The sequence below is a fragment of the Callithrix jacchus genome, chromosome 14, assembly GCF_049354715.1.
Source record: "Callithrix jacchus isolate 240 chromosome 14, calJac240_pri, whole genome shotgun sequence".
NCBI lineage: Eukaryota > Metazoa > Chordata > Mammalia > Primates > Cebidae > Callithrix > Callithrix jacchus.
This window is the reverse complement of record NC_133515.1, coordinates 97014712-97039682: the sequence shown is the minus strand read 5'-3', so window position 1 is coordinate 97039682 and position 24971 is coordinate 97014712. Positions and strand designations below refer to the sequence as shown.

Sequence of the window (24971 nt, the reverse complement as noted above, 5' to 3'; positions counted from 1 at the left end):
TGCTACATTTTAAAAAAGTGATGGGGAAATACCTTCTTCTGGAGGCTAGATTACCTGTTTGTCTGTGTAGGGATTGCAGGTGGAGGGAGACTGCCTTTCTGATAGGGAACTTGGGGTAGAGAATCAACCAAAAAGCAGCTGTCAGAGTCTTGTATGCATCCAGGACCGTGCTGGGTAGCATGGAGAACTCTGGTTAAGAATACGGTGAAGAGGCTTTGAATGTTCACTGAAGCTGGGAGGGCACAACTGATACCCATGAAATGGTTTGAAAGTAGACTATAAGAAATACATGAGTCTGGAGGAAATAGATTTAAGCATTTTAGAAACATGGTAAAGCTTTAGAAAAGAAGGAAGCGTTGTTTTTCAGCCTTCTGGCTAAGATTAAGTGAAAAGAAGGAAGCAGCCTTCCAGAAAAGGTGAAGTTGAAGGTGAGCCTTGGAGCATGCTTTTTGCAATGTTTTGGGCGTTTATCCTCCTAATTAACTGAGAAGGAGAAAAAGTGCATTTTTTGTAGCTGATTGTCCTCGGCACAATTGCAGCCCACATGACGCCACCCATTGGTTGAAGCTGGGATTGTAAATATCTCCCAGAGGAGCTGAATGTAGAGGGATTCAGACAGCAATGCAGACCACAAAGATCCATAGAACCTCAGCTAAATTTTGCATCAATTTTATATTAGCATTTACATTTGTAATAAGGGGAAAATATCTGTTTGCCAACATTACATAAGCAGATTTAAAGTACCTAACATATTTTACTGAACACAGATATAGATGTGTATAAAACAGCTGCAGTGCATTTTTCCTCCCCTGGATCAAGGCTAGAATGCTAATTGTCAGTGAAGTTTCTGGAGAATATGGTAATTCGTTACTTAGCAAATTTTCAAGCTAAATTAATTCCTTTTCTTCTCCCCTTCTTTTCAACAACAACCTCCCTGGTTCTAGGAAAGAATTGAACTGAAAAGGTATTGACGCAGATTGATTGGTTTTCAAGTTTTGTTTTTATACAAGATTTTAATATTCATTTTGTTTTGCATTTAAACAACTTGAAAAACCATAAAACATTCTTTGCTGTGGTCAAAAATGTTAAATCTCATGTGTTTAAGAGAATTATGTGTCTTTGTATGTGTGTGTGTGAAACATTGAACTAGAATTTGTGGTCTTATTGTAGTCGTGTTATTTTGGATAGAAGTCTTTATACATTCCCAGTGCAGATCTTAAACAATACCTCTGGGTAGCTATAAACATATTAAGAAAGCTAGCTTTGAATGAACACTTATAATTCTAATTCAGCAAAGACTACTGAAATACCGTTAATCTTTCCATGCTCAATTCCTTAATTTTTCCTCCCTTCGTCCACTTTGTGCCTAATCAAATGAAGCAGGACTGGCAGCATAGAAATGAAAGCATAGACTTTGAGTGGTTGGAGACATTTAACATTTAGAGTTCCAATCTCCTGATGAACAAGGTTATTGAAATTCGGACCTAGCAGAAGCAAATGGGCATAGTGCACACTTGAAATCTATATGTGAGGTTATCTCATGAATTATTCTATTTGAGAATAAGCTGAAGAGAAATAGGTATTTCAAATTGAGATATGATTTTGGTATTCACAAAGAGCAAAAAGACCATAGAAGTGAAAAACACTAAAAGAAATCGATCAAGGTTTGGAAAGGTGACTGGACATAGAACGAGGCTCTCAATGATATCTGCATTTTACTCTTCTCTCTCTCCTATTAGCAGACTATCACTATATTAATATGGCTTTCCATTTTCCCTTTCATTGATATTTAATTGGAAAATAGAACTTAAAGGATTTCTCCTGTTTTGTTTTTACAGTCAAACATTAAACTTTAGTGCAAAGGAATTTTCTTTTGGTCATTATTGCTTGGTATTCTTGAACTTTCAAATAATTCAGTAATTCTTCAATTATGCAAGTGTAATTTATTGGAAAAGTAGGAACATTTTACAGGTGGGAGTGGATAGAGCTCTAGCTCCGGAGTTAGGCAGACAGCATCAAATCCTAGGTCCTGTATGGACAAGATAGATAAGATTAGTTAGGACACTATCATTTTCTAACCATCAGTTTCAGGAAAAGTAAAGAAAATAGTTTCCTCTTTGTAGATTCTTTCGTGAGATTATATTTGTAAAATGCTTAGCAGAGACAGTCAGTGGCAGTTCATTCATTCATTCATTCATTCATTCATTCATTCATTCAGACGGGGTCTTGCTCTGCCACCCAGGCTGGAGTGCAGTGGTGAGAACATGGCTCTTGCAGCCTTGACCTCCTAGGTTCAAGTGATTCTCCTGCCTCGACTTCTGGGGTAGTTAGGACCACAGGTGCATGCCACCATGCCTGGCTAAGTTTTAAATTTTTTGTAGAGACAAGGTCTCTCAGTTGCCCAGGAGGGTCTCAAGCTCCTAGGGTCAAGTGAACCTCCGAACTTAGCCTCTCAAAGTGTTGGGATTACAGATGTAGTCACTGTACCCTGCCTCAATGAGAGACTAATAAAGGCAATTTATAATCCAAACTTGAAAAATATCAACTCAATTATCTTATATTTTTGTTAAATAAATGTTGCACGGAGATGAACTCAGAACTTTGTATCTCAGAATATTTGCAGTTTCTTCTTCTTGATGTAGTTACTTGAGACTTTGTCTCGTCATCTACTTTATGAGCCTCCTTTGGAAGGAGACTGTGATTTCACCATTGTGGTGTCCTATGCAGCATGGATTTCCAGTGTATCATCTGCCAAACCCTTACCCCAAAATATGCACCTCTGGGGAGAAATGGCCCATGATCCAATAAGTTTGGGAAATGGTGCACACATACTATGCCCCCTCTAAGTGCTTTCCAACTTTCCAACTCACTGAATGCACTGAAAAGCTGGGTGGGAGAAAACCTTCACAATCTATACATCTGTCAAAGGACTAATATCCAGAGTCTACAGTGAACTCAAATCAGTAAGGAAAAGACAAACAATCCCATCAATAAGTGGGCTAAGGACATGAATAGACAATTCTCAAAAGAAGATACACAAATGGCCAGCAAACATATGAAAAAGTGATCAGCATCACTAATGATTAAGGAAATGCAAATCAAAACCACAGTGCAACACTACCTGCAAGAATGGCCATAATCAAAAAATAAAAAAAAAAATAGATGTTGGCATGGATGTAGTGATCAGGGAACAATTCTGCACTGCTGGTGGGAATGTAAACCAGTACAGCCACTACGGAAAACAGTGTGGAGATTCCTTAAATGACTACAAGTAGAACTACCATTTGATCCAGCAATCCCACTACTGCATTATCCACCCAGAAGAAAGAAGTCATTATTCGAAAAAGATATGTGCACAGGCATTTTTATAATAGTACAATTCACAATTGTAAAATAGTGGAACCAACCCAAATGCCCATCAATTAATGAGTGGATAAAGAAACTGTTTCATATATATATATATTATATATATATATTTTTATATTTTTTACACATATATCAGTTTCTTTATATATCTTTCATATATATAAAATGGAATATTATATATATATGGAATGGAATATATATATGGAATGGAATATATATGGAATTGTCTATAATATTCCATTATATATTCACTCAGTCATTCCATTATATTCACTCAGTCACAAAAAGGAATGAATTAGCAGCACTTGCAGTGACCTCAATAAGATTGGAGACTATTATTCTAAGCAAAGTAACTCAGGAATGGAAAACCAACCATTGTATGTTCTCACTGATATGTGGGAGCTAAGCTATGAGGAGGCAAAGGCATAAGAATGATACAATGGACTTTGGGGACTTGGAGGGAAGAGTGGGAAAGGGGCGAGAGATAAAAGACTACAGATAGAGTGCAGCGCATACTGCTCAGGTGATAGCTGTGCCCAAATCTTACAAATCACCACTAAAGAGCTTACTAACATAACCAAATGTCACCTGTACCCCAATAACTTATGAAAAAATTTAAAAAAGGAAGGCCTGACTCTGTTTAACTTAGTGCTTCTCAAACTAATTTGATCAGCCTCTTAATATTTGGTGTAACACTTCTCTTAAGATGACTAGTGCAGTGTTTGCAGAGTAGGTGGACAGTAGATGTGGAGCATTATGTTTTATGTATTTATATTACATTTCATATGTCTTATGCTAAACAACTCTTTTTAGATACATCTTGCCATTTATTATTTAACGTAGATTTATATATTCAACAAATACATTTAAAAATATGTATATGTGAGAAAAAACCTGGAATTAATATTTTAAATTTGCCAAAGCCCTTTGGAAAATATTATTCTAACACCTATTTAATCCTGTCCACATTAAATAGATTTGATTTTTCTCATTAGTTTAAGAACCCTTAGGTCACTGGAAAGAGAATTGAGTTCCATATGTGAAACATGCCCATTTAAATTAAAATGTTAATTAAAACAATAGCAACAAATGTAAAGACAATGGAAATTTCTGTCCTTTTAAAATGAATTGTGTTGGATGAAGTTAACTCTGAAAAGTGCGATTCCATTTGGTGATACATGAAACTGTAAAAGTTAAACACAGCATCCAACTCTCAGCTCATAAATGTTAGAGCAGCATCTGTTCCGATGATTCCTCTTGTGGGAACAATAACAGATAGGTATTTCCATAAATGGGTACACCAGAAAGCAGAAACTGAGCATGCTAAGTACAATTTTTTAAAAATCTCAACTATGATAGAAGTCATTCCTAACCACACATTTCTCATTCTTATTATCAACTCAAGGAAAATATAATTTGACCCATTCTTCATGACAGCTTCCTTTCTTCTTCTTACTCTAAATAGTCCTGCACTGCAGCTGTCCTGTGTATTCATTGTCAGCATCTTACTTGGCTGCCAATGTGCCTTTCTCAGATGCTCTCTTCTTGCCGTCCATGTCCCACCAACTGGACCCATCCAGATCTGGCCTCTAATTTGAAGATAACAGAGACATAAGATAAACTATTAAACCAGTAGCTGGGTGTTTATAACAAGTATTTGTAAATCAGTGAGGCTATGTAAGAATCTGAAAAATTGCTTTATAATGATTATTGTTAATTTTTATTCTCAAACCCTGGGAATAAATTTTTTAATTTTTTTGTGGTACATAGTAGGTATATATATTTAGGGGTATATGAGATATTTTGATACAAGCAGACAAGGCAAAATAATCACATCAGGGTAAATGGGATATCCATCACTTCAAGCATTTGTCTTTTATGTTACAAAAATCCAGTCATATTCTTTCAGCTATTTAAAAATGTACAATTAAATTACTATTGACTGTAGTCACCCTGTTATGCTATCAAATACTAGATCTTATTTATTCCTTCCAACCATATTTCTGTACCCATTAACCATCCCCACTCCCCTCCCCCTCACCCCACTACTGCCCTTCTTAGCTTCTGGTAACCATCCTTCTACTTTCTATCTCCATGAGTTCCAGGAAGTATTTTTATAGGGGAAAAAATGAAGGCTAAGAGAGAGGTAAAGTGACTTGCTCAAGCTCTGACAATTAGTCACAGGGACACTGATATTTAAATGCAATTTTACATGGCTCCAACATTTCTGCTCTTCTTAGCTCTCAGAGAATGATCTAAGTTCCAAACTCTTAGGTTTCCCTATTGCAGTCCCCTTTGCGTGGACTGTGTCCATCTCCACCTGCCTTATTTCACCCTTTTCCTCCTCAGCAGTTGTCTTATGCAAACATAATTCTTCTGGTTCACTCAATGCAGCCACAAATTTCCAAGGAGCAAATTGGAAAAGTCCACATAATTTAGCAGAGTTCTTTCTGGCACACATTTAGCTATCCAGGGATTCCATTGTTTTTAATTGAATGATCGTGACATAAGAAAAAAAAAGTAATTCACTGAGAGGGGGAAAAAAAACCACCACTAACCAACAACACAATCTCTAACCAAAGAGATCGCAGATGGCACATCAGGCTCAACTGGCAGGAATCCCCTTCCTGAAGGGCTCTCAGAAGCTGAGTGAGAAGGGTACAGGAAACATTTCTTTCCTTGGGGAGAGATACCTTTGATAATTATTAAGTTATTCTCTGAGTACTCTGAGTTCCTGTGGAAGTGACTTTCTCATTTCTGTACTTATCATTGCTATCTTTTGATTTTCTTTCTCCTGTGTTTGGGCCCCTAAGACACCAGCATGCTTCAGATGCCTCTGTACTTAGCCCCAACTATTGGTTAACACTCCCTCTAGTGGTAACTCCATGAATTCCCCCGTAATTACCCTCCGTTGATAAGTAATCTGGTCAAAGCCACAGAAGAGTTTACGTAATTTTTATTTAGCCTTTATTTCTGTAGTCTTAATTACCAGAAAAAATAACTATAAAATTTATCTAATATTATTTATGTGCAAACTACTTCCATTTTTACTATTAAAATAATTCTCTATTGAATATATTCACATATAGGTTGAAAACACTTCCTTAGGTTAAATCCTCAGTAGCTGAATTTTGAGGACGTTGGATATGTCTCTTTATATTAAATAAAATTATCCAAAAAGCGTTTTTAAATTGTTACAACACAATCTCACCAGACTTGGATCTCATATTTACACTTTAAAGTGTCAAGTACTACCTCATTTCAAACTTGCTACTTCTCTGATAATTAGAAGTTGAACATTTTCTGTGTTTATCTACCATTTGTCTTTCTTAGATATGAATTATCTACTCATATATTTTTTCTGGTTTGTCTATCAGGATCTAGATATTTTGGTATGAACCATATGAGTCAGTGTAGGTAGAGAGATTTCTCTTTATAAAATTGAGTACTAACATTTCCTTAGTCACCTTACCAGCTATTTATCTAGCAAGAACATGTCTATTACTAATATTATATTCTATTGTTTAATTTACCCCACTATATTTTCCATATGCTACATGTCTGTCTCCTGTACAGGATTACTAATTTCTTGAGAAAAATGTGAAGTGACTGGGGACACATTAAAAGCACTCAAAAGTGTTGGGAGAACAGGAAATCTTCCTAGATAAAACTTCCTAGAGAAAATCTCCTTTATGGGGCTAAAACCTCCTAACACCTGCAGGCAAAAGTATTTTTTTTCTTGTCAGGGGAAGCAGATATTACCTGATACCTGTGTTGCAATGAGGGACAAAACCTTGCAGTATCTATAAAAGAATAGGGAAGATCTTCTCCACCATCATTTGGAGTAGAGTCCAAGAACATTGTAGTTGAGTCTCATTGTACATTCTTTGCTTTTTCCCTGAATGAAACAACAAAACAGTTAAGAACCTTCACCTCTTTGGAGGGGATGACCTAAGTTGTCATGACAGGGTGTTGCTGAAGGCCACGGAGGATCCTTTTGCCACCTGACACCATTGCCAGATTAGCTGGTTGCATACTGGCTCTGGGATCCCCAAGACTATTTTGATGGATGAAGACAGATGCCCTTGGCCAGAGGGCTAAAGCATCGTAGTTTATACTTGGTCTCTGAAATTCATAAGAAACAAAGCGTGGATTAAACCTTTTAATCCATCTCACTCTCTGCGCGTGTTAAGATTAGGTTTTCATGGAGATCAAAATAAAATATGGTCTGACCTGGAGAAGGGAGGTAGCCTGCTTTGCTTGGGAGTCTGGGCTAGCACACGGTTCCTGAACTGAGTAGGCGCTTGGTGAATGTTAGGTTAGTGAGTGGTTACAGGAAGGAATTCTGAGTGCAGCTGTGTTCCCCAGTCAACTGTTTGGAATTTTATTTGGTTCTACCAAAAGGTACAAATTCTTAACACTGACATTTTTCTTTTTCTTTTCTTGTTTCAAAATTTAGAAAGGTGTGCATTCAAAGACCTGACAGATCTTTGTTTTGTGGTAGTTTTTCTACCAGAATTTCATATTGGATCATTCACTTAGATGGAGCCCATTTTAGCATGTGGCAGCAGCAATCACTTCTCTTGAGCAAGAAAACTAAGTAAATCTTCCAGCTTGATTACTGTCACAAACGTGGTGAGATAAATCCCAAGTTTCACGTAGTGTTAGCAAAGTTCTATGAAACAATATGTTTTCTTTTTGTTGTTGTTAAAACTTCAGTTATTTCTACAAGCTTGTTAGTGGGCTTTCTGTTATTTATTCTGATCCAATAGTAATTTTTTTTTTCTGGTCAAAGCACCTCTAATTCCACCTCGGTTCATGTGGCTTGTGAGGAGCTGATGTCTGCTCCAGAGAAAGTAAGGAGCTCAGGACTGGCGTGTGACATTTTAATACTATTGGGAAACATGTGTCCTGTTCTCTCTGGAGCTGCTAAACTGGTAAGAGGTACAGTTAGAATTGACGCTGAGCAATCTTCCCACTGCCCTAGAGAGGGAGAGAGCTGTCTCCTGGGAGATCTTGCCCGACAAGGAAGGTAACATGTGGAAAGCTAAACTTGGAGTCAGGTTTGTGAGATGTCTGTCGTTTAAGTGCTTGGATCCGGCAATGTGTTGCTTAAACTTGTTTCATTTCAAGAGCGAATCCATTTTTCTGTTTAATAAAAGAGGTTGCCATTTGGTTTTTGACACCCAAACCAAAGTTGTGGCTAATTTTAAGCTCTAACTTTTTCCAACCAACTTATATTTTTTTTAAGTTGATGCTGATCCCAGAAGTGAAGCATGATTTTTTTTTTTTCGTTTTCAGTTATTCTCAAAGATCAGCAGGGATGACACTGCTGAGTAGCTCAGGGCAGCTGAAAATCTACTAGGCGCTTCAAAATTAACATGATGAGACAGGATTTCAGATTTCAAACCCAAACTGATTCCTTCCTCTCGCATTCCCCATCTCAGTAAATGGCATTTGTATTCACCTGGCTGCTACAGTAACATCTGAAGATAATTTTTAATTTTTTGTTCCCTCACAACTTAAATCTACTCTATCAACAAATCTTTGTCAACTCACCTCCAAAGCCCATTCCAAATCCCTCTTCCCTTCAAGCCATTCTCATCCTTTGCTTGCACTTCTGCAAAAGCCTTCCAGGACACCAGGTGTTCTCCACAGTCATTCCAGTGGTGTTTTAACACATAGTCCAGAGCAGAGACCCCAATCTGCCCAGAACCTTCCGGTGGCTTTCTACTCCTCTAGGAGTAAGATTCAAATTTTTGGCCAGGTGCAGTGGCTCACACTTGTAATCCTTGCACTTCAGGAGGCTAAAGTGGGTGATCACCTGAGGTCAGGAGTTCAAGACCAGCCAGGCCAACATGGTGAAACCCTGTCTCTATTAAAAATACAAAAATGAGCTGGGGGTTGTGGCACATGCAACCTCAGCTACTCAGGAGGCTGAGGCAGGAGAATCACTTGAACCCAGGAGGTGGAGGTTGCAGTGAGCCAAGATTGTGCTACTGCACTCCAGGCTAGGCAGCAGAGCAAGACTAAGTCTCAAAAAAAAAAAAAAATCCAAATTCTTCACCACACTTGTAACATCCCACATGATGAGCTGTCATATCTGTCTTACACCACTTCTTCCCTACCCATTGTGCTCCTCAGTGGGCTACCTCATTCTTGAGGGGTTTTTAGAAAGTTGTCAGGACATATTAAAACTGAATATTTAAAGGAATGCATAACTGCAGGACATAGTCTATTTTTCCATCTGGTGGTAACTCCACAATTTTCAGAGAGCAACATCGATGATTATTATAACCTTTCTTAGATCTCCACCTGTTTTATCTCAATCCTTAAAACAACTGTAGTTAGGTATGGTGTGCTATTATTGTCATTGTTCAGGGAAGTGCAATGAAACCAATGCAGGTTTTAACTTACCCAAGATGATAATGATTAGTAAACCGCTAATCTAAGACTGGAACTAAAGTCTCTTGTGTTCTGGATCATTGATTTTTTTCCTTCTGTTATTTTTTGGCAATAATTAGAGTGGGTCCAGAGTAACTCTATCTCTATAAACTTTTATTAGAGTAGAACATTTCCAGAGATTAAATAAGTAGTTTCCTTTAGAGCTGCATGAACCAAGTATATGATGCCAGTGTTCTCCAATGTGCAGAACTGCCTGGCCTACGTAGGCAGAAGGCGGCCTCTTTTGTACACCTGGGAACAAAATTTTAAGGAATTCTGTGCTGATGAATACTTGTACAGAGGCTTCAATGAAGGAATGTGTAAGAATCAGAAAAAGTTGCTCATATTTCTTATTAAAAAGAAAAAATGAATTTTGTATTTAGCTCCTTAGGAATGTACTTGCATGGGGATTAATGGAGGCTTATCAACTGTATCATACTTTCCACACACCCAGAGACTCACTGCTTCAAGGCTCATGGCTCATTTCAGAAGAGCTGTAGCTAAAGGCAGGCAGGGAGGAAAGGGGTTTCAGGGGCTCATGATACAAACGCTTGTTGACTTTCGTGCGAATGACTTGTACCTGCCTAAGTGCACATTTCCAAAGTAGACCCTGTTTCTGTTTGCTTTTATTAAAAAAGCATATATATATATATATATATATACACACACACATAGAAATCTGCCAAACCAAGTGCACATTAGTGAGCAAAATGTCTACAGCCAGCCACGTTGAAAAGCAAGCTGTTTACCACAGAGGCTGACAAAACTGCGTCATAAATTCTTAGTGTAAAATTGTGTTTTTCACTTCATCATGGAAAACCCCAAAACAAATGAAGAAATTTTGACATCATGTATATCAATTTCACTGTGGCTACAAGTCTGAATCTCCCGTCAGTGATATGTGGAAAATGGGCTTTGTAAGGATCTACTGGCAGCCCGTAAACTCTAACTGGGCTTTTGGGGAGTTCTGTAATTTTGAGGAACAGGAAGCCTTCCATCCTCCTCACTGCAGAGAAAGGCAGAGAAGCCAGAGGCAGGCCAGCTCCAGTGCATCCACAGAGGCAGCAGGCAAAGCAGGGTGGGAGGCTGCGTTCAGGCAAGACAGAGGGGTCCAGGCTGGCAGTGCCTTCTTTGGTCATGGTGGGAAGGTGATGAGGAAAGCAGGCCAGAGACTGTTGCTGCATTGAAATCATTGGTCTACAAGACTCTGACTTAATTCTCTCAGTGTCTGCCTATTTCCTCTTTATTGACAGGGCAGGAAGGCTGGCCAGGATGCTGTGATTGTTGGGGATCTCAAAAACTACCCCAGTGGCTCATGCTGAGCTAGTGCTAGCTGAAGGTCAGGTAGGGCAGCAGTCTGTCTTGATGTCATATTAACTCACCACCATTTTTTTTCAAGCCATATTTCACGCTATGCCATTCTACCATATTTCAGAGAGTGCACGGAACAATGGAAAACACATGCACTATAGAGTTTTGAACTTGAAGTCTAATTCAAACACTGAACTTGGGCATGGGACTCACACTGTCTGAACCTTAACTTTTAATCTGTAAAATTTTTGTTTCAGAGGTTTTGCTAAATATGAATTAACCATTAATAGAGTGCGTACTAAGTACCAGACACTGTCTCATGAGTACTAAGAGCCACGATTCTCATAGAGTTCACAGACTAGTAAGAAAGCTAGACATTAATTTTCAAAAATCATGCTAATGACTGTGTGATTGCATTGTGAGAGGGACCAGTGCCTGTGGCTGTGCAAGTTGTGCACTGCCCAGCTCCAAGGGGAGCCATTTATTTATATCATAGTCTGTGAAAATGGTGCTCTCTGAAGTCACACAGTGCATAAACTGTACAGCAGTGCATGGTAGTCCATTCTGAGATAACGGCTCTGAAAGAAAGGAAACTGGCTCTGTTAAAGAATATGAAAAAGATAATTGATTTTGGTGGGTAAGTTGGATAATTAAGTTAGACCTGCAATTTGATTCTGCAAGGAAATGCTGCTGAAGCTGAAATGCAAAATAAGTAGTAGTTTAGTGCTTAGAATTGGCCCAGACATAGAATCTAGAGGGCACTTTCATTATTATGTGTTCTTTCTCCTGAAAGCATCTCTCTTTGGTCTCATTCCCCTGATACGGGATCTCATTGGGTAGATTCCTGAGCAAGGCAGTCTCTAGAGCTAGGAGGGGACTGGATAAGGAAGCTGACTATCAGAGAAGAAACTCACAGAATAAATCCACATTTTTGACATCAGGATGGATTCTGAGGTATGGTTGAGCTAAAGTTGGGATGTAGTGGCTCTAGCTTGGGGTAGAGGCCGCACATAAGGGATGAGACACAACAAAGTCTGGTAATATGATTACTGTTATCAATGATACTTCCAGGCCTGGGTCAGCCCCCAGGGATACTCTCAACCCAGGCTGTGGAAAGCAGGTTCAGGAAACTGACACTAAGATCCGCAACCTGCCTGGCTCTCTCCACAGATCTCTGACATAGGTCTTGGAGCAGGGAAAGGGGGCCAAGGCAGGAGGGGCTGAGGGGTAGGAGGAGGAAGCTATGCCGTTGTGGTGAGGCTCACAGTGGGAACTGAGCTTCAAGGAGCAGAGTCTCAAGGATTGCACCTGACGAGGTGACTTCACTTCCCTAAGGCTGGAGTAAGGACTTTCACAGCTGGCTCCAGTCTGGGGAAGGAGAGGTGTTTCATTCACCTCCCATTTTACAGCTCTGTGGGTTAGAGGGATGCCAACCTCTCCTGAGTCAGGTCTTTGCTCATCTTGTGACTTTGGTCAACCCTGGGCAGAAATCTCTCTTGGTCCCTCAGACTCACTCTCTAGCTTTCTCCACTCTGTGTTCCACATGGAGAGGCTGGCTGGCCTGAATGATGTCAATTCGTTCCCTTGTTCTTTGGCTTGGCCAGTGGGGTGACCCATGTAGGTGATTAGAAGGAAGAGACTGAGGTCGTAGTATGCCTCTCCAGCCCTCACCCGAAGGTCACCTCAGGCTGCCTTGTCCCTTGACCAGTGGTCACTGTTGCCTTCTAGGTGTCCAATTCTACGTGATTCCCTCTTTTTGGGTTTTGATGACTGCATTCTTTCCAGCATTCCACCAGCCATGGGTTACTGCATTTTTAACATGAATTACTGTGGTTTCTTTCACTCATAATTTTTGAATTTGTCTTTTTGCAATAAATTCTCTCAAATAATCCCATTTCGAGAGTGCCATTTGCTTCCTGCTGAGAGTCTGACTGATAGAAACACCCTTCCACTTCTTTCCTTAATGTGAACCTCAACACGTATTTCAGGTTCTAACTGAAATGCTGCCTGCCTTCTAGAGCACTTCCTACTGCCCCACCTCACCACTACGCAAGGTTACTTAGCCTGTAGTTGACCACTACGCAAGGTTACTTAGCCTGTACTTGGACTTCCCGCAACATGCCCCCTCTGTTATGCTTCGTATCGGGTTTTATGAAGTTATCTGTTGCATGGCGAGTTCACCCTTCCCTTCTCCCCACCAGGTTATGAGCTCTCCAAGTCAGGCGTGGGTCCCACTCATCTTCCTGTCCCTAGTGTTGTGCTTGCTGCCTGCTCCTTCTGTGAGTTTGCTGAGGCCCAACCATGAAGAGCTGGCCAGAACCACCATGGCTTTTTATCAGTTACATCATCTTTTTTGTTGGGGCTTGTGACAGTTAATATATATAGGGCTATGTGTGTTGGTTTTTCGGCCCTATTGAGAGTCTTGACATAATGATATTTCTGTAATCAGGGAGCCAGAGGAAGTGAGCTTATGTGATGAGACTTGGAAGGAAAATTATGCTTTGTAAATCCAACCAAGTCATGACATAACAACCACTGTGAATTAAAAATATGCTATGTAATATGCACATTTTTATGCATCAATAAAAAAGAAAAAACCTATGTGCTAAAAGCTATGTTTGTCCTAGTAGGGTGCCATGACTTTTGCATCAGAATTTTGAAATGTTCACAAAAGAACATGAGCAGAAACAAAATGCATTTGCTCTTATTTTGAGCCTCACATTGAATACCTGCTATTCCTTCACAGGGTTGGGTGATCATACCAGCTCAAGAAGTTACTGAATTTTCCCTTCCTTCCTCCATCATTATCTTTCTTTATCCTTCCTGGCAACAGATGTCTGCAGCCTAAAATGCCAAAGTTTTATAGTAAATAAAAATTTTCTTCATGCTCAGAATTTTCTCATGGCAAGCAGATGTGTTTGAAGTGAAGTGTGACTATTTGGGTTTCTAAATAGTGATTTAATAATACAGAAGGTAACTTAACTTGGTTATAATTGAGAATGCAGAACTTAGATGATGCTTCATGGCATTGAAGGCTTCCAGGCAGAGGGGGCTGCTGTCCACAGTTCAGGGCCTCTTAGTCACCATTTCCTCCAATTCTCCAAGTGGAAATCCTACTGGTGACAGCCCCTGTCCAGGGGAAGGCTGATGCTGCTCAGGTCAGTGTGTCTGGGGACTCGGAGTAATTGATCCAAGAACAAGTTCCAGAGCCTCCAGAGCAGAGGCACGCATCTCTGCCGTCTCTTTTCTCCTACAGAAGCACAACAAATGTCTTCATTTGTTCTCTCTGGGTGAGTCTTTGTGAATTCCACTCATCTTTCTTCTCTGGGCTTTTTGATTAAAAATCCTGTCAACAGAGCAATTTGATGTACAAGGGAAGATGCTGCTTATGAGGCATTTTTTTCCTTCTTTTTTTTTAGCAGTTGAAGTAGAAGATCCTTTTATGCTTGAAAATCTTTCTATTACTTTTTCCCACCATGAATGTAAAGTGAAAGCCTACAGAATGTGTTAACCTTTCTTTCCTGTGCGACTTTGCCTGCATTGCTCTGAGACTGTACACACAGCTTTGGATTTCACAGGCACAGAAACACAGCTGCAGCTGGGTACTCTAAGTTCAGAGGGGCAGGGTTCCCAGGTGAGGGACAATTTGCCTTCCTTGCCAAAAGGTACCTGTCCTGCATGTGCTGATTGTAGGAACTGAAAAGTGACAGGGCCAAAAGCACTTTTGGAACTACAGGCTAGAAAACAAATTCATGGCCCCTAAATCTCTTTTCCCAGCACTTGTTTCTTAGGCAACCCATGCCAGACTAATTTAAATATATGAATATTAATAATGGATCTGAAAATTATTTACCATGCTAAACATGATGGGTAGAATGCGTAATTACATCCTAGAGAAGCTCAAGTCTAATGGAGGAGATATATACATACACCCACACACCAAGTAAGCACAGGGGGTGTTATGGAAGTGAAAAGGAGGGTCTCCCTGGTCTGGATCTGGCAGATGCTCCAGTATAAACCACAGCTGTTGACTGCAGGGCTGCTGGGAGGACAAGGTCAATGTGCATAATCAGGTGGGTTGTCCTTTTGCTCTTCCTCAAGGTCTCAACCACTTGGCTTAGTAAACAGGCATTTAGTCAGTCCAGTGAGATTGTCCTCTGAGGCTGATAAAATGAAAAGCCTCCAGAAGCTTCTTAAGAAAGTATAATTTAAGTTAAGGCAAATACTTTAAATGGTGCTTTGAGTTAAGACAAATACCTTAAATGATGCATCTGAGCTTCAAGGAGGAGGCAGCGGGGTACACAGGCTGCTGGAAGGCAAGTGTTTTTTTATATTCACAGAACCTAGGTCAATGCCTGGTAAAGTAAAAAAACTCAGCACATACTGCTGGTCTAATGAGTTGGGAGTGGAGTGATATGTGGCTCTGGCTGAGTAGCACTGGATCCGTCACTTTTTCCTTATCTTCGTTTCCTTAGCTAAGAAATGAGGGGTCATATTTGAAAGATCTCGAAGGATTCTTTCTACTTTGATATTCTCTGAGTCAACCAAAATATACAAAGCATCCCCAACCCCTCCCCCCAAAAAATCCATCCGCTCAGAGAGAAAAGAGGCTGAGGGAGGCTGGCAGTACCCAGGAGGGAAAGGTCAGTTCTCTGGAGGGTATGTATAGCATCAGCTTATAGTGTAAACTGAAATCAGATAAACTCAAAGGCCAATGCATTTTACAGTGTAGAATTTGTGGCTGATTGAACAGTTTGAGATAAAATATTCAAGGTTAAAGATACATTTCCATTAAGGGGATCTATATCCCTGTGACACTCAACAGAATTTTTTTCAGTACTTGTTGTTTATGGAGTTATTTGGAACATTAAAACAGACGAAAAAGAGGGTGGTAATCATACTGCTTCTTGAATTTGGAAGAAAACTAGAATTAGAAGCCTGAGGATAACTTATGAAATTTTTCATAGTTGATTCACAGAGGTCAATGATGGCAATGGGATATTGCATCCCTCTTCTGTCTAAGTATTGAACAGGTGCAATGCTTCTTGGCAATATGTGATTTATCTGGTAAAAAAGGACCACACACTGTCACTTATTTCCTAAACATATCCATAGTTCAATAAGAAGGACTGTTTGTTCAAACTGAAGATGTTGGAGTCTCTGAGTGGGGAGCCCAATGCTACTATAAGATGTTTGTCCTCTGAATATCTCCCTACAATTCGGCCTAGAATTTTCACTTAAATCTTATGCTGACGTGTGAGGAGCTCTGAAAAAGAAAGAAGTCATGTCTCAGAGGCGATTTCTTTCTTTCTTTCTTTTTTTTCTACATTCAGGCATGAAAGGACAAGAGCGTGAAGTTTTGTCACAAATTAGGTGATTAGTGTAGTGAGAAACAAGGCAGGTGGGGCAGCTGAACAAAGTGGAAATGCCACTAATTAGGAATTTTGCAGAGGTTGTACCAGAGAGTAATTGATATATGAGATGTAGCCATAAAAATATTTTGTTTGGGGACAGAAAACATCATTATTGTAGAGAGGGAGTTGGTGGATAAGGCAGGGAAGGGTTTAGAAAGAAATTGGAGTTCAGGATGTTAGTGAGAGAAGAACAGAAAGTAGAAAATGAACGTTTACATGCATTGCTTTGGAGCAGAATAAAGAAGATGGTCAAAAAAAAGTTGGACCCATGAGCTATTCCCATCATACTCCATAGCAAATGCCACTACATGTTACGGACTCTGCACACCCTTCCAACTGCCTCCAGCGTTGACCTCAGAATCCAGGGCAGGCTGAAGTGGAAATCAACTAGTTGCAGCTTCCAAGAATGTGAGGTCAAGGTTTTGAATGAGCCATTCAATACCTGTATACTTAGAAAAGTCATCTCTAAATACCATTGTTTCAGAGGGGTTCAGAATTTTGAGCACTCCTGAATTCTTTAGGAAGAACTGGGAGAGTTGGCTGCTCAGTGTTAATGATATTAATAAGTATATCATCGGCCAGGTCCACCAGTGTGAAATTGTCATCTGTGCAGATTACACCTCACAAAATTCCCTTAAAGGTGTTGCAGATTGCAGGCTGTAGCTCATTCTTTGCTGGAAGATAGTGAGGTCTCCTAAAGTTTTCTAAGATCCGGAAACCTCAAGTTAAATCCATTTCCATTTCAAGTGAATACTTAGGATGAGGGCAGTTGTAGTTCTCAAATCAGTTAGTCATTAGCTAAGCTATTGTGTATCTGATAACTCCAAAGTTACTGATTTATTTTGGGAAATGAAAATAAAATGAACAAAAATCTAAAAAATGAGACCAGAATTAGTTTCATAGGCTGCCAGCCATAAAAGATACCATTCGAATTTATGAATAATGAATAGACGAGCTTTCACTTGGATTCAATTTACTTGGCTGCTAGGGACCAACTTCCCTATGAAACAAATAACCATTAACTTACATGCTGGTCACTTCTTAGGACACATTGAGAAATATGGCAGGAACACTAGATGGTATCAGAAATCATTTTTAGTGTGAAAGGAGTCTGTTTCATTACTTTTTGAGTTTCTTACCCTTATAAAAAGCCTTCAAGTCTAGAGAAATGCTGAAAATCTTCCCAAAGGAGAACATTCAGATCAGCTAAATTAATACATGGGCAAGAAAGTCTCCTTGTCTAATTCCGAACACTGATTGTACCCAGGGCTAGAAGGAAAATAGTGTGGATTAGGGAGTCAGAGACTGGTTCTGGTGATGCCATATCATAGCTATTAAATCTTAGGCAAGTCCTCAAGTCCTTTTTTGTCACTGGCAATTTCATAAAAGCTACTTCTAGAATTGTTTTGAAAATTAAATAAATGAGTATAGAGGGATATCATTAAACCACAAACTATGAGTATTTTTAGGTCTAAATTTATTTCTTTTACATATTTAGGCTGCCACTATTAAAATGGAAAGGGACAAACACACTTTCTGCAAATAAGGTATTATGACTGCATGTTTCTATCCCCTGATATTCCTACATTGAAATCCTCACCCTCGAGGTGATGGTATAAGGAAGGGGAACCTTTGGGAGTTGATGAGGTCATGAGAGAGCGTGGAGCCCTCATAATTAGTGCCCTGATTAAAGAGGCCCCAGAGAGCCCTCTTGACTTTTTCCCACCTGTAGGGATTCAATGAGAATTCAGCAGTCTGCAACTCAACAGAGGATTCTCACCAGAACCTGACCATGCTGGTACCCTGATCTTGGACTTCTAGCCTGAAGAACTCTAAGAAATTAATTTCTGTTGTTTATATGCCACCCAGTTTATGCTACTTTGCTATAACAGTCTGAATTGACCAAGACATAGGAGTGACTGGGTCTATCAGGGCATTGCTTTGACAAAAAAGTTTTTTGGAAAGAGCATGCATTTTACAGGGGAATATAGATTTTCTCATTTAAAAATTGCACCAAATGAATAAATAGAAATCATTACCCACCATTTTTTTTTCTCTTTCCTTGAATGGGAGGGAGAGTAGGATGATGTAAACTGTCAGCAGACAAGGTCTTTACCATAAATATTCCTCCTGGGAGAGGCGTTTGTGATTATCCGAATTCAGGGAGCATAACATGAACCCAAAAGGGAAAATCTACTGGCGTTGGCAGACTTTGTGCTTCAGTTTGTACTCCAGCCTATAAACTCAGATTTGTAAACAAGCGATGTGGTTTGGCTGTGTGCCCACCCAAATCTCATCTTGACTTGTAGTTCCCATAATTCCCATGTGTCTTGGGAGGAATCAGGTAAAGATAAATGAATCATGGGGGTAGTTTCCCCCATCTTGTTCTTGTGATAATGAGTTAGTTCTCACAAGATCTGATGGTTTTATAAAACCTTATATTTTATAAGTGTTCTTTCACTGGGCACTCATTCTTCTTGCTGCTGCCATGTGAAGAAGGATGTGTTTGCTTCGCCTTCCACCATGATTGTAAGTTTCCTGAGGCCCCCCCAGCCATGCTGAACTGTGAGACAATTAAACCTCTTTCTTTTATAAATTACCCAGTCTTGGGTCTGTTTTTATTAGCAGTGTAAGAATGGATTAATACAAGTATATTTTTACATTCGAAAATTTGAACAGCACTTGAAAATATTATACTTTATTCTACATAATTGTGTTCCTTTTGTTTGGAAGAGAGACCATTTTGAAGATAATGAATGATGTTGATCTTCGATTTTTCTCTCATGCTATTCCTTCTGGGACTACAATCTACTTTATTGACAATGTCTCATTAGTCCTCACAAAAAATATGTACCCTGTGATTGTCTTTTTCTCAAGTCTCTCCTGAAAGAAATGAGTTTGGGACTATCTGTGAGAAATAGAAGAATTCAAAAAATTTCTAAGAGCTGAATGAAAAGAATTTATATTCTTCAGATGAAAAAAATCAGCAGGGTCTCTTGAGAAACACGATCTACTGTTCACCTTCCTCTGAGAGATGAGAGTTTGCAGAACCAAATCTGCCAACAGTACACTTCAAGGACTCTCTTGAAACTAAACCCAAGCTCATTTAAAAAATAAACTAAATTTGTTAGTTTCTGTATTATGCATATCATTAGGGTCATAGAATGATGAGGAAGTGGGGTTCTTATTTATTAAATAAAATGTTGTTAAATCTACATGGTAAAAGATGTCAAATAAATTTATAGGGGAGACAGAGTGAAAATGGAAATTGCAATCATTTAGGCATGAGCAATATTTTATGTTTATTACCTGATCCTTCTCAAAGGAATTTAAGAAAATTATATAGTCTTAAAGACTGGAAGAAAACATTACTGAATCACACTTGGGAATGACTGTGATTGGGACAAATCACCCCTGAAAGGTCAATCTGCTTCCGTGTGAACATGCACATTGACTGCATCTCCATCTCATTGGTAGGCAGCTTGCAGGTTAGAAGCTTCTTATATTGAGTCAAAATTTGTCTCGCTTCTTTTGTCCGCTTGTCCTTAATTCCACCTCACCAATATACAATTTTTTTATTGCAAATTACAGCCTTTCAAGAAGTTGAAGATAAATCTTGTATCCTGTACAAGTTTTCTTCAGAGGAATCGAAAGGAAATTACATGTTTTCCCTTTGTGCTTCAGATATATTTGGTAGATGTTTGCAGAAGTCTGAAAGTCTTTCATTCTCAGAATGACACCACTGTCTTACTCTGTTCTGACGAAAGTAGGCTGTTAGAACTGGATAAATGGTGCATCCTCAGTCAACAGATATTGAGATGTCTGTCATAGATATAAAACAGAATTGCTCTTTTCTCCTGGATCTATGATTTCCTAAGGCAATATATGTAATTTCAGCTCTAGTATCTCTCTTCGTAGTATCTATTAGTGGAATGGCCATGGACATTGCAACCCAAGAAGCCAATTCCCGATTTTCTCTGATGACTGATGTCTAGTCGATATTGGGCTTTACATTCCCTTCTTAGTTGACAGCAATTGAAAGTGCCACTGAAGCAGCCAATGATACAATTGATCACAATAACTGAGTAGCTAGGGTCTGATTTGTGGGTTAACCTAGTTTCTGAGAAAAAATAAAACTGTCCTAAATAAAGGTACTGGTTGAATATCTGAGATCAGAAATTCAAGGTCAGCATATGACTCAATGGCAGAGCACCAGACTCAGACTTCCCCTGCCTTGTTCCACCTTTGGGGTTGGTTGGCTGCCCTGTGACTGTACAGAGGTCCTAATGGTTTACCCATTGCACTGCTTTGTTTGATATGTACAGTATTCTTATTGCAATTCCCCTGTCTTGATGAATCAGCTATATCTAGGCAGTGGGCAAGAAGAACACATTGGACAGTTATGTTCTCAACTCAGAAAGATCACTTTGCTATGTGTGGAGTCCTCCTCTCTTATTTATATGCACATATATATGTATGTATATATACAATACATTGCTTATATATTTTTATATACATAAATTATTCATAGATGTTGGAATATAGATAGAAGTCTGATCACAGAGAAAAGGGAAAGGATACTCTAACTTCTACTCTGTAATGTTTTCCCAGAACTCTATCTTATTTTCTGTGCGTATTCATCAACTCTGTAAGAAATGGGGGGAAAGGTTTCTTCCCATAACTTTCTATCCTTCTAAAGTGCTTGTGTGTACAACTGTTTTTTGGTCAACATTTTATATTGAATATATTCTGTAGACTAATGAATAAAATCTAAATTATTGAAACCTGAAGATTAGAGATTTCCACTATGTTTAAAATATGGTGTGGGATAAGTATAGTTGGGATAAGTTATTGATGTCAAAATGAGGAATTCTCTGGCCTGATGATTAGATTTCTTATTCGTCTCAGGGAGCCTTTGGTGGTTTTATCTATTATTTACTTCTGTTTTTAAGTTTATCATAACATGTAGCCACAATTTTTCAATACAGAAAGACAATAAAAAATCCCACTGAAAGTCTAAAAATAAAATAATTACTTACTGGAAAGTTAACCATTTTCTGAGGGTGCCATTTCCCTGTTTGTTCTGGGCTCTGAGCATGTAGATTTTCCTGACTTTATACACCTGGTAAACATTGGGAATGGGAAGGAGAATACATCATAAATGTCTGAAGAAGCAGAGAAGATTAAGCTTCTGTGAGCATACCGGAGCTTCTTGGTTACTTTTATTTCTCCATCATAGGTTTAGGAGGAAAACTTGATGATATGCAAATATTTCAGTTTTCTCACTTCCCTTTATCAGCACGTGGCTAACATAAGCAAGAAACCCATCAACTCCCAACTTTATGATCTCTAGGAAATTGCTTTAACCGAAAGAAAAAACTTCACCTGTACCAGGGGAGGAAGATTATATATCTAACTTGATAACTTGTTTCCCTAAATATACCAGGATTTCTCAAACCCTTTAGTTAAAGTCTTATCCCTTTTCTAATCCAAACCTTGCCCATAGCATTCTGTTTTCCTGGAATGACTCCCTACTCTGTCTACAAGGAAAGCTTTAGTCCCTATCAAATCTCAATTCAAATGCTTCTCTGTGAAGTTTCTCTTTCTTTACCAGGTAAATACATTTTCCACTTTTTTATTTTGTCTATATGCTCAATACAATAGTAATCTTATTGGATGTGGTTATTTACATGCTGATATATACACGACTTTAATTTTCTTGAGTACAGGGACATATGTTTTTTTTTTTTAATGAAATCTTGCTCTGTCATCCAGGCTGCAGTGCAGTGGCATGATCTTGGCTCACTGCAACCTCCGTATTCTGGGTTCAAGAGATTCTCCTGCCTCCCAGGTCTCCCAAGTAGCTGCGATTACAGGCATGTGCCATGATGCCCAGCTAATTTTTATATTTTTGGTAGAGGCAGGGTTTCGCCATGTTGGCCAGGTTGGTCTCAAACCCCTGAACTCAAGCTATCTACCTGCCTCTGCCTCTCAAATGCTGAGATTACAGCATGAGTCACTACACCTGGCCAATATATGTATCTCTTTAATATGGAAGATTTGCTATAATTCAGATCCTAATGCTTAGTCATCCAGATATGTGGAGACATTCTTTAAAGTGAGTGTTACCTGCTTCTTTTCTTTGCTATCCATGGGCCTTAAATAGTTACTGGGATGTTCTCTCAGTTTATATTTTGGATCATGGAGCTACTTCTCTGCTTTGCATTGAGAAGAAAGAGTAATTAGTCTCAAATTACTTTGTATTAGATAACACATTTACATTTGAAATAGAATCAGCTCAATGACTAAGATGAAATTTGTAACATTTATCCATGCAGTCAAAATAACTCTTCCTATATTACAGAAATCATGGAGAATGTGATACTTTGTTTATTTTAGATTTTTGTTGCTTCTGATTTGCTGTATCCTAAAATAATAATGATCTTCTAAGTCCTTGCATTTGCACCAACTCTTACACTCTCCATATACTCCCTACAGGATACAGTTTCAATTCATGAAGATGCTTGGTTGCAGGCAGTATGCTTGGCACCTGTGACACAGAGAATAATAATACAAAGTCCTTGACTTTTAGAAGTCACAGTGAGGTTGTGTAAAATACTTTATAACAGCTTATAAATACACACACTGCAACCTCCATCCCCTGGGTTCAAGAGATTCTCCTGCCTCAGCCTCCCGAGTAGCTTTTTATTAGAGCTCTGGCACGCGTGCATGCACACACACCCACAAATGTAGATATACAGTAGGACTCAGCTGATAGGGAAATACATTCTGTCTATATTTGAAATCGATTGACATGGATTATCTTCTAATCTTGATAAGAATCTTGTGAGGCAGTTATATCAGTTAGGTTTGTATTTAACAGTGAATGATACAAATCCACAAATTGGAGACTTACACAAGATATATACTTAATTGTTTCCAAGTAAAATAAAACCCAGAAAGAGATGCTCAAAGACTATATAATGGTAATTCTACGGCCATGGAGGAGGCAGAGTCCTTATGGCTTTCCTCCATGGAGTGTCTAGATTGTGGCCCTCATGTCAGCAAGGCTGATAATGAATGTTTGAGCTTGGAGGAGAAGGAAGGACACTCTTTCTTTCAAGGAGACTTGTGAATGTCTCATACAATAATTCCTCTTTGGTAGAGAATTAGCAGTCTGTCATGGAACTTTGCAGGTAAAGAACTAGGGGCCCAGGGAGTGATGTGGCAACGCATTGAGTTAGAAGACCTGGTTTCTTGGGCAGCTCAATCATATACTAGAGATGGGATTTGGAGCAAATCACTCAGTTCTGTACATGCTAGATTTGTCACTGGGAAAAAATAATCTCCAGTATGAAAGAGCTTTGTAATAATTAAATGACAGAGTATATGTGAAAACCACTGCAAACCATAAAGTACCATACTAATTAGTTATGGGTGGAGCTGAAGGTTCAGTTACATTACACTGTTAGTCAAGTCAAATAATGATTTCAAAAGCCAGAAGGTAGAAGATTTTTCAAGGATTCACAGCTGCACATCACTTCCCTTAACAAATGTGTGGATTTCTTTTCACCTTTCACTTTAGAGTTCTTCTAGGTTATATTGTTCCACAGGAAAGATCAAAATGTACCTCTTTCTATGGATGCTTCTTAGAGTAAAAAAGTGAAATCCAGCTTTATTCTAGTTTGTGTTCAGAATGAAAGAGGCTGAGAAAACACATGAGGGCTGAGACCAAACAACTCAAGAGGAGCATCACGTCTTGCTGCCTTGGTCACTTGGAGGGAGCGGGAAAACCAGACGCAGAGGAACCAGAGGGCATCCGGAAGAGTTCTCCAGCAGCTCTGGTCCCATACTGTACCCTAGCCTTGAAGGGATGATTTTCATTAGAGCTCTGACAGTGAATGAAGGCTTTAGGGAATTTATCAACCTGTTTGAGGACTTACTTTTCTCTTAGAAGACATAGCTTTTCTCTTTGGATTTATGTTTCCTCAAAATCTTTTTCTATTTTTTGCTTATTTAATTATTAACCTAGCTAATAAAATAGATTCAAATGAATTCATTCTATCAGGGAGAAATTGAGGTACAGAAAGCAATAACAAGTGAAGAGGATGGGGTGTTTACAGTTTTGTTGTTGCTGCTTACCAGTTCTGAGTTCTTGAACAAGTTATTTAGCATTTCTGTGCTTTGGTTTGCTCATTTGTAAAATGAGGTTAGAACACCTCCCTCTCAAAGCTGTTGTGAGAGTTAAAGCAACCAGTGCAGTGCAGACACACAGGAACCATTCATCATTGTTCAATAATGGATGCTTGTTATTCAGTCCAGGTCAGGGCTGCATGAAGATACCCAGCACTCCTGACCAAAGTCTAACGCTCTTTCTACTTCATAAAATGCCTTTGCTGACCCCTTCCTGGCTTCGGTCGAAATGTGGGCTGCCAT

At 39.0% G+C, this 24971-nt stretch overlaps 2 long non-coding RNA genes across 2 annotated transcripts in view; one reads left to right on the top strand and one right to left on the bottom strand.

Moving 5' to 3' along the window:
• Positions 1–24971, top strand: part of LOC103788078 (uncharacterized) — a 43950-nt gene that overhangs the window by 9264 nt on the left and 9715 nt on the right. The window lies entirely within an intron of this gene.
• Positions 1933–7694, bottom strand: LOC144579182 (uncharacterized). Its single transcript, XR_013526151.1, has 4 exons — positions 7600–7694; positions 7129–7264; positions 4823–4955; positions 1933–2029 (listed from the first exon to the last, which is right to left on the bottom strand). It is a non-coding gene; the product is annotated as an uncharacterized LOC144579182 (long non-coding RNA).